This window comes from Salvelinus alpinus, chromosome 20 (assembly GCF_045679555.1).
Source record: "Salvelinus alpinus chromosome 20, SLU_Salpinus.1, whole genome shotgun sequence".
Lineage (NCBI taxonomy): Eukaryota > Metazoa > Chordata > Actinopteri > Salmoniformes > Salmonidae > Salvelinus > Salvelinus alpinus.
In genome coordinates this window covers 20,524,904-20,534,985 of record NC_092105.1, presented here as the reverse complement: position 1 = coordinate 20,534,985, position 10,082 = coordinate 20,524,904, and positions in this window count along the sequence as shown.

The window sequence follows — 10,082 nt, the reverse complement described above, 5'->3', positions numbered from 1 at the left end:
TACATCTGACAATTTGCTTTCCCGTCCATTAGAAATTTTGTATCATCTGGTAGGCTGTTTGATTCAGTGTCCTCTGTCTCTGTACAACCCTATGTGGATGAACCAGTGTCCTCTGTCTCTGTACAACCCTGTGTGGATGAACCAGTGAGAGCTGGTAAAACTTTTAGCTTTTTGCCATTCTCAATGCAGGTGGTACATAAAGCCCTGAAATCCTTAGATCAAAGAAGGTCCTGATCTTTTGGATCCCTGCTTTTTAAATTTGGCAGCTGATTTCATAGCTGAACCACTTACATATCTGTTCCATCTAACCCTGGAATGTAATGAAATTCCAAAGATCTGGAAATCAGCATTTGTCCTACCACTTTTAAAAGGGGGAGATCCAACTCTTTTAAATAATTATAGGCCAATCTCAAAGCTGTCACCCCTGGTGAAAATACTTGAAACCCTTGTAAGTGAACAGCTAAAAGAGTTATTATTTACTCTATTTTATCAATGTACCAAATTGGGCTTCAGGAAGAAGCATAGCACAATTACAGCAGCCATGAAGGTTTTAAATGATATCACTGAAGCCCTTGACAAAAAACAGCACTGTCTCACTTTTTATTGATCTCTCTAAGGCTTTTGATACAGTTGATCATGCTATTCTAAGGCAGAGATTGTTGAGTGTAGGTCTTTCGGAGCATGCAGTTACATGGTTTGCTAACTGTCTGTCTGATAGAACTCAGTGCACTCAATTTGATGGGCTTATGTCTGTTAAATTGTCTGTCCTGAATGGTATGCCCCAAGGCTCTGTACTTGTTCCACTCTTATTCACTATTTATATAAATGATTTAGAAAAAAATGTCCAAAATGCACAACTTCATTTTTATGCTGATGATACTGTTATTTACTGTTGTGCCTCGTCTCTTATAAAAGCTTTCCAGAACTTGCAAACTGCTTTTTATACTGTTCAACATACCTTGTGTCAATTGAAGCTTATCCTCAATACTGACACAACTAAACTAATGGTGTTTTCTAATGCAAGAAATAGACCTCTGAACCTTTCACCTATTACTACCTGTCAGGGCAAGGAGATTGAGGTTGTAACCTCATATAAATATCTTGGAATTCTAATTGATGACGGCCTCTCTTTTAAATTGCATATTCAACAACTTACAAAAAGTGAAGCTGAAATTGGGATTTTATTTTAGGAAGAAGGCCTGTTTTTCTTTTGAAGCCAGAAGGAGGCTAGTATCAGCTACATTTATGCCTTTACTAGATGGGGATATTTTATATATGAATGCTTCCACTCAGTGTTTGAGATCAATTGACACTCTTTACCATGGCACTTTGAGATTTATTTTAAACTGCAAAACCCTTACGCACCACTGCACTTTGTATACCAGGGTTGGCTGGCCTTCTCTCGTCACTCGGAGGCTCAGTCACTGGTATACTTTTATTTACAAAGCCATTTTGGGTTTACTACCTTTTTATTTGGGCATTTTTATTGTTCAGAAATGTGGTGGGTACTCTCTTCGTTCGCTGGACTTTATTCTGCTAACTGTTCCAAATGTCCGAACTGAATTTGGTAAAAGGTCTTTTATGTACTCTGCGCCATCGTCTTGGAACACCTTACAAAATCATTTTAAACTGGAAGAACTTGTCCCGATTTGGTGTTTTTAAATCACTGATGAAGGATTTTGAGGCTGATTCCCTGACCTGTCAATGTTTTTGATTTTGTTATACTCTTGTGAATTCAATGGTTTTTACTAGATTGCTTGTAGTTTTTCATGTTGTCTGTCTGTAATTTTTGTAATGACTTGGTACTGCCTAGCTTGGCCAGGATGCTCTTGAAAAAGAGATTTTAAATCTCAATGAGCCCTTCCTGGTTAAATAAAGGTTAAATAAAAAATAAAAAGAGGAATATGACTAATGCAACTGTCTAACCTAATATAAGCAAATAATTAATAAGGACCTATATTCATTATTTATGTAAGAAAGTTATATAGGCTAGATCAAATTAAAAAGAATGTTGACTACACTGCAATTTATTCGAGCAATCATCACTCTTTCATGAAGACTATGCACATCTTGCAATGAAGCCCAAATATATATATATTTTTAATAAACAATAGTGCTGAGTGATTAACCACATGACAGTTATTTTTCAGTTTTTAAAGAACTCATTTACAGACTTCAGTTCAATGCCTTGAATTACATTTCATTTCCCCCCCTGCTATGTCAATGTGTGGTTTCTGTATACAGTGCCCTCAACTAATATTGGCACCTTTGGTAAATATGAGCAAAACGTTGTCATGTATGCTCTCTCTCCGGCGTCCTGCGGCAGGAGCCGCGCGTCCCTCTCTGGCCTCTAGGTCACCAGGCTGCTCTTTATGGCGCACACCTGTCACCATCGTTACGCGCATCAGCGCATAATGACACTCACCTGGACTCCATCAACTCCTTGATTACCTGCCCTATATATGTCACTCACTTTGGTTCCTTCCCCAGGCGTCATTGTTTCTGTTTCATGTCTGTGTGCCGTTAGTGTTTCTTGTTATGTATTATGTTCGGTTTATTTATTAAATATTAACTCCATGTACTTACTTTCCGGTTCGCAGCGCACATCGTTACAAACGGGCTGTGGAAAAATGTCTTTGCTGTTGCTCCTCTTGGTCTTTCATTCAAAATATTCACAAAAATCAAACCTTTAAATTAAGCAACATGATTGAAAATAAATAAATATGAAATAAATATTTTTCTCCGAAACATGTGTGCCACAATTATTGGCACCCTTGGAAATTATGAGTAAAATCTAACTGAAGTATATTCCCATTCATATTTTAAGTTTGTAAGTTCACCTGAGTGATTACAAAGACTTAAGTGACTTCCTGTTTCACTGGGGTTTAAATATGAGGTGACACACAGGCCAAGTTCCCATACTCAATCACACTATGGGAAAGACCCGAGAATACAGTAAATATGTGCGAGAACAGGTTGTTGAGCTGCACAAATCTGGAAATGGCTATAAGGAAATAGCTCAAATGGTGTAAAATGGCCATTTCCACTATCAGGGCAAAAATTAAGAAGTTTAAAGCAACTGGAGATTTTACCAATAGGCCTGAAAAAGGACCTGTGTCTATATTAACCCCACGCACAGTGGGGAGGATGGTTCGAATGGCCAAAGAATCTCCAAGGATCACAGTTGGAGAATTGCATACTTAATTTGGGATTTGGGGCCAGAAAGTCTCAAAAACTATAGCTGTCATCACACAACAAACTCAAGCACCTACAGTTTACCAAACATTACTGGAACTTTCAATGGGACTGGGTTCTATGGTCAGATGAGACCAAAATAGAGCTTTTTGGAAACAAACACTAGAGGTGTGTTTGGCATAGACAGAAAGATAGCCATACAAAAAAGTACCTCATCATGGGAAGTATGGTGGTGGGTCATTGATGTTGTGGGGCTGTTTTTCTTCCAAAGGCCCTAGACAACTTGTTAAGATACATAGTATCAAGGATTCCATCAAGTTTCAGCTGATATTAAATCAAAACTTGACGGCCTCTGCTAGGAAGCTAAAACTGGGCTGTGGTTGGAGGTTTCAGCAGGACAATGATCAAAGCACACCTAAAAATCAACACAAAATTTGTTCACTGACTACCGAATCAAGGTTTTGCCATGGCCATCCCAGTCCCCTGACCTAAACCCCATAGAAAACCTGTGGGATGAGCTGAACAAGAAAGTCCGCAAGCGTGGACATCGAAATCTGAAGGATCTGGAGAGATTCTGTATGGAACAATGGTCTTAGATCCCTTATCATATGTTCTCCAACCTCCGTACGCATTATAGGAGAAGACTCAGAGTTGTTATGTTGGCAAAGGGAAGTTGCACAAAGTATTAAATGCCAATAATTGTGCCACTATTTGAGATTTTTATTTTTATTTTAATGACAATCATTAAATTATTTTACTTTAATGAAAGGTTTGATTTTTGTGAATATTTTGAATGAAAGACCAAGAGGATAAACAATAAAGACATTTTTTCACAGACAGTTTTGCTCATATTTACCACGGGTGCCAAAATTAGTGTTCTCTGTATATCACACTCTAAAAAATACTGGTTCGTTTGGATGACCCATTTTCTGAGTTGCAGGTATTGGGTAACTTAGTTGGGTTGTTTTCTTTAAAAAGAGCAAGGTCGGGTATTTAATTCTGAGTTATCGATGTTGGGTTGTTGAGATATGACCCAGTTGGTGTGTTAATTCACCCGCCAAATCCAGATGATCAAAGTGATCCAGCATGCTCATGAATGAGGATTGTTGCAACTGTAGCAAGCGCTGAGTACAATTACTTTTCGACTGACAAATGGCCAAGGCATTGTGGCTGACCAAAAACGTAACATTACTAATGATTCATTCAGGTTAAATGCACCTGGCTATCATAATTACATACTATCGCAGTCATTGACAATTTTAGACAATGTTAGCTGGCAAGTGAACAACCTCATGCATGCTAGCTCAAACATTAGCTAGCTAGCTACTTACTTACAAAAACCAAGCCATGAGGTCGAAGGAATTGTCTGTAGAGCTCTGAGACAGGATTGTGTTGAGACACAGAACTGGAGAATGGTACCCAAAAATGACTGCAGAATTAAAGGTCCCCAAGAACATAGTGGCCTCCATAGTTCTTAAATGGAAAAAGTTTGGAACCACTAAGACTCCTAGAGCTGGCCGCCCAGCCAAACTGACCAATTGGGGGAGAAGGGCCTTGGTCAGGGAGGTGACCAAGAACCATATCGTCACTCTGACAGAGCTCTAGAGTTCCTCTGTGGAGATGGGAGAACCTTCCAGAAGGCCAACCATCTCTGCAGCACTCCACAAATCAGTCCTTTATGGTAGAGTGGCCCGACAGAAGCCACTCCTCAGTAAAAGGTACATGACAGCTCACTTGGAGTTTGCAAAAAACAACTAAAGACTCTCAGACCATGAAAAACAATATTCTCTGGTCTGATGAAACCAAGATTGAACTCTTTGGCCTGAATGCCAAGCGTCATGTCTGGAGGAAACTGGCACCATCCAGGTGAAGCATGGTGGTGGCAGCATCAAGCTCTGGGGATGTTTTTCAGCAGCAGGGACTTGGACACTAGTCAGCATCGAGGGAGAGATCCTTGATGAAAACCTGCTTCAGTGCGCTCAGGACCTCAGACTGGGGAGAAGGTTCCCCTTCCAACAGGTCAACAACCCTAACAACAGCCAAGACAATGTAGGAGGGGCTTCTGGAAAAGTCTCTGAATGTCCTTGAGTGGCCCAGCCAGAGCCTGGACTTGAAACCCATCGATCATCTCTGGAAAGACCGGAAAATAGCTATGCAGCGATGCTCCCCATCTAACTTGACAGAGTTTGAGAAGATCTGCAGAAAATAATGGTAGAAACTCCCCAAATACAGGTGTGCCAAGCTTGGTGCATTACTATCAAGAACACTCGAGGCTGTAATCACTGCCAAAAGTGCTTTCACAAAGTACTGAGTAAATGGTCTGAATACTTATGTAAATGTGATATTTCAGTTGTATTTTTTCAATTGTTTTGCAAAAAATACTTTTTTTGCTTTGACATGGGGTATTTTGTGTAGATGAATGGGTATTTAAAAAAAAATATTGTATAATAAGGCTCGGAGCTCCCGAGTGGCGAAACGGTCTAAAGCACTGCACCACAGTGCTAGAGGTGTCACTACAGACCCTGGTCCGATCCCGGGCTGTGTTTACTTGGCTCATTGCGCTCTACGCGACTCCTAGTGTTGGGCCGGGTGCCTGCAGGCTGACCTCGGTGGGTAGTTGAAAGGTGTTTCCTCCGACACATTGGTGCGGCTGGCTTCCAGGTTAAGCGGTTGGGTGCTAAAACCTGTCTAGGACTGGGGTTCCGCTAGCGGAAATTGCAGGGAGGCTGGTCGATTTTCAACCACCTATCAATCACCTATTGAAATCCCAGTGGGATATGGATCTGTTTGCACTTCCTACGGCTTCCACTAGATGTCAACAGTCTGTAGAACATTGAATGAAGCTTCTACTGTGATGTTGAGCCGGATGGGAGCTGTTTGAGTCAGTGGTCTCGCAGAGAGCCAGGTCCTGGTCACGCACATTCCACATGATATCGACTTGCGTTCCATTACTTCTATAGACACAAAGGAATTCTCCGGTTGGAACGTTATTGAATATTTATGATAACAACATCCTAAAGATTGATTCTATACTTAGTTTGACAAGTTTATTCGACCTGTAATATAACTTTTTACTGGGATTGAGTAGCAGGCAGTTTACTCTGGGCACGCTTTTGATCCAAATGTGAAAAATCTGCCCCCTATCCCAAACAGGTTTTAAGAAGCGGGGTTTGTCGTGTCATGCTTTGGAGGACGCATGACTCGATCTTTGTCTTCCGAGCCCATTGGAGAGTTGCAGCCATGAGACAAGATTGTAATTGTGGAGAAAAAGGGGTTGAAATAAAACAACAACCAAAAATTATAGTAATAAAAAAATGATGATAAAAAAATATGAATAAGGCTGTAATGTAAATGTGAAAAAGTCAAGGGGTCTGAATACTTTTCAAATGCACTGTACCTTTAGTTTTCCAGGTGTACCAATTTATTGGTGAATTCTGAAAAGCTATCCAGGGATTGTTCCATAAGGTTGTGTTTTTATGGAGTGGTTTTTGTGGAAAATGTTTCATTTTCTTCCATATTGTTATAGTGTTCTTAACTATTAAGTTATTAATGTTCTGAGCTTTATCCTTTGAAAACAGACACGTAAAAAGATTATGGGGATGAGAATGGCATCTTCAATATGTAAAAATGTTTTTTTTACTATACTTAATTGTTAATTTTTACATACATTTTTCTGTATTTATAAATTTATGAATAATGGTAGAATACAGTGAAATTTATATTTAACTTTCGTTGTGACGAGATAATAGGAAATGTCAGTAAATGCGAAATACATTAAACTTCCTGTATTTTTACAGACATGCATAATTTTTCACAACAATAAGCTGTAGAAATACAGTAATAAACATTATAAAGAAACAACTATATTTACCATTGTTTTATGGATATAGGCAGACCTAGCAAATGGTTGTATTGCATTTAGGCTTCAGTACAAATCTACCCAACTAGCTAACTAGAATACTTATTTAAATTTTTTACCTTAAGTATTTAAGTTTTTTTGCCATCAATGTGACCATACAGAGTTGGCTACTTTTACCAGTGTGAGATTGTGCTTACATGTTTCTATGTAATGTAGGTAGACTGCATTCTACCTTGACTCTACCTTGACACCATGCTATATTGTAATTTTTTTACATTAACATCACCACTTCAGCAATTTTGGCCTCATCAGAGTATTATTCATTATGACCAATCATTATAATCCAACATTCTCTTCCATATCAGACACTTCCTCCTCTATTTCAAAGTCACCATCCTCTACATCACTATTCGGAACTATTAAAAATGTTAATGTAATTAAAGACTAGTCAATATTTCACATTGCCTTTTTCCATTTCCATTGGAAACCATTTGACAACGAATCAGAAACACGTTGGAGACCAGACCATTCAAATGCCCACGCACAGAACTGGCGCCAATTGAATGCAGCAGGCAGCAGCTTGGCACATACATCGATAGGAGAGCATTACCACCAAACGTTTGCTTAATTGTTTAACATAAAGTTTAAATAGTTGACAAAATTGATAGATTTGCAGCTTATTAACTTTGTGTTGTATTTGTTAGCTAATATCGTGGAGTTTGGGGTTGGCTGCTCACACGTTAGCAAGGTAACGTAGCTAGCTAATATTACCCAAGCTAGCTACCAACCAGACCTTGGTTAGCTAGCAGCAAGCCAGCTAAGATAAGCAGATACGTTTTTTGTAACATATGTTGACTGTTAACGTTTTATTAAATTCAGAATTTTGAAGCATTGACATTCAGTTATTTAGCTAGATTGCTAGCTGAATTTCATAACCTAGCTAGCGCGCTAACTTGCTAGGTAGTTTGCTGTAAGCCAATCCACCCTGACAACATAAGTTTTTCTCTGTCTTTCTCCTTCAACAGTTACTTTAATTGGAATTGAGTAAATTCCCTGCAATCCTCAAACTGAAATAAGATTAATATCAAGCTTAGTTTAGCAAACATAGTAGTTTAGCATGAAAGTACAAACAAATAATCGCTGTTGTCCCCTTTTTTAAGTCCATTGTAATCAAGCAAATCAGAAAGATACACTTCAGTAGGGGATAGGAGTCCCGCTAGCGGGACACCTTCCAGTGGAACTGGAGGGCGCCCAATTCAAATAGATATTATGGATTTTAAACATTTATGTACATATACGTGTCTTATATTGGCTGAAAGCTTAAATTCTTGTTAATCTAACTGCATTATCCAATTTACAGTAGCTATTACAGCGAAACCATGCCATGCGATTGTTTGTGGACAGCGCCCCACAGGTTTCATAAATTCACATATAACGATTAAATAATCACTTACTTTTTGAAAATTTTCCCTGATTTGTCATCCAAAAGGTCCCAGCTATAACATGTAGTGTCGTTTTGTTAGATAAAATCCTTCTTTATATCCCAAAAAGTCAAATTAATTGGCGCCATCGATTTGAATAATCCACTCGTTCAATTTGCAGAGAAAGGAATGCAAAAACTTACCCCTGAACTTTGTTTCAACAAGTCAAAATACGTTTCTATTTACTCCTCAGATACCCTAAAATTTTATCAAACTATAATATTTATTTCGGAATGAAGTATGTTCAAAAGGAAACCGATTTCAGCAGGTGCATAGTGTCTGCATGGCGCACGCAAACATGAATTGATATTTATTCGTTTTTGAAGTTACAAACCTGAAACCTTGAACATAGACTGCGGACATCCTGTGGAAGCCATAGGAATTGCATCCAGGGAGCAAATAACCTTTTTAATATGACCTTACTCTTGCATTTCTAAGAGGATGGTCTCTCCAAAAATAAATAATTCTGGATGGTTTTTCTTTGGATTTGCTCCTACCATATCTATTGTGTTATATTCTCCTACATTATTTAAACATTTCTACGAACTTCAAAAGGTTTTCTTTCCAATGATACCAAATATATGCATATCCTGGCTTCAGGGCCAGAGCTACAGGCAGTTTGCTTTGGGCACGTCATTCAGACAGGAAGTGGAGAAAAAAGGGGCCTAGCCCTAAGAAGTTTTAATTGGAACCTAGTTTTAAATCTACAAGCTACTTTTTTTGTTTGTTGTTACAAGTAAGTTAAATATAGAGAAATTGGGAACATGTCAGGTCTTTCCAAAGAATTGGGCCTCACTGTTTAAACGTTACCAGGTATTGTGGATCATTAGTCATTATACCAACATGAAGAAAATGGCCAATATGTATCCTGCAAATCTGTTTACAAAATATAATGCTTTTAAAAGTCATATGTGTTGTCATCATAGTCTGCTGTATCTGCTGTATCACAACAATGACATGATGCAAGGGCCGTTTACATGTGAAAATCGTCATTGTCAGAAACAATGCCTTGATCTGAATGATATTCTTGGTCACCTAAGGTCACATGTTTCAAAAAGAGAAAAGGTCAAATGCCCATTCAGAGACTGGCAAAGCCTTTATATTAAGATCCTCTTTAACCTCCCACATTTCAAGGCAATATAGGTATGCTACAGCTGCTCATGTGTCCAATTATTCGGTTCTTTCGGTGAGTTCTCACGATGCTGAAAGTCTGTTCGTTGTAGATTTTATTGATGAAGGCCCAGAGGATATACTGAACCCAGCTGTTATGAAAAGTCTGTATATAATCTGTATGTTTTACATGAAGTTACAAGGCAAAAATCTAATTCCCTCCTCTACGATACAAATGGTTGTTGATGAGATTAATAGTCTTAAAACCTCTATCGAGTCACCCTCCCGGATCCGGGATCCTCCTCATCAAAAAAGCTGACTAGCATAGCCTAGCCTAACGCGACAGGGATATCATATAATATAATTTTCATGAAATCACAAGTCCAATACAGCAAATGAAAGATAAACATCTTGTGAATCCAGCCATCATTTCCGAT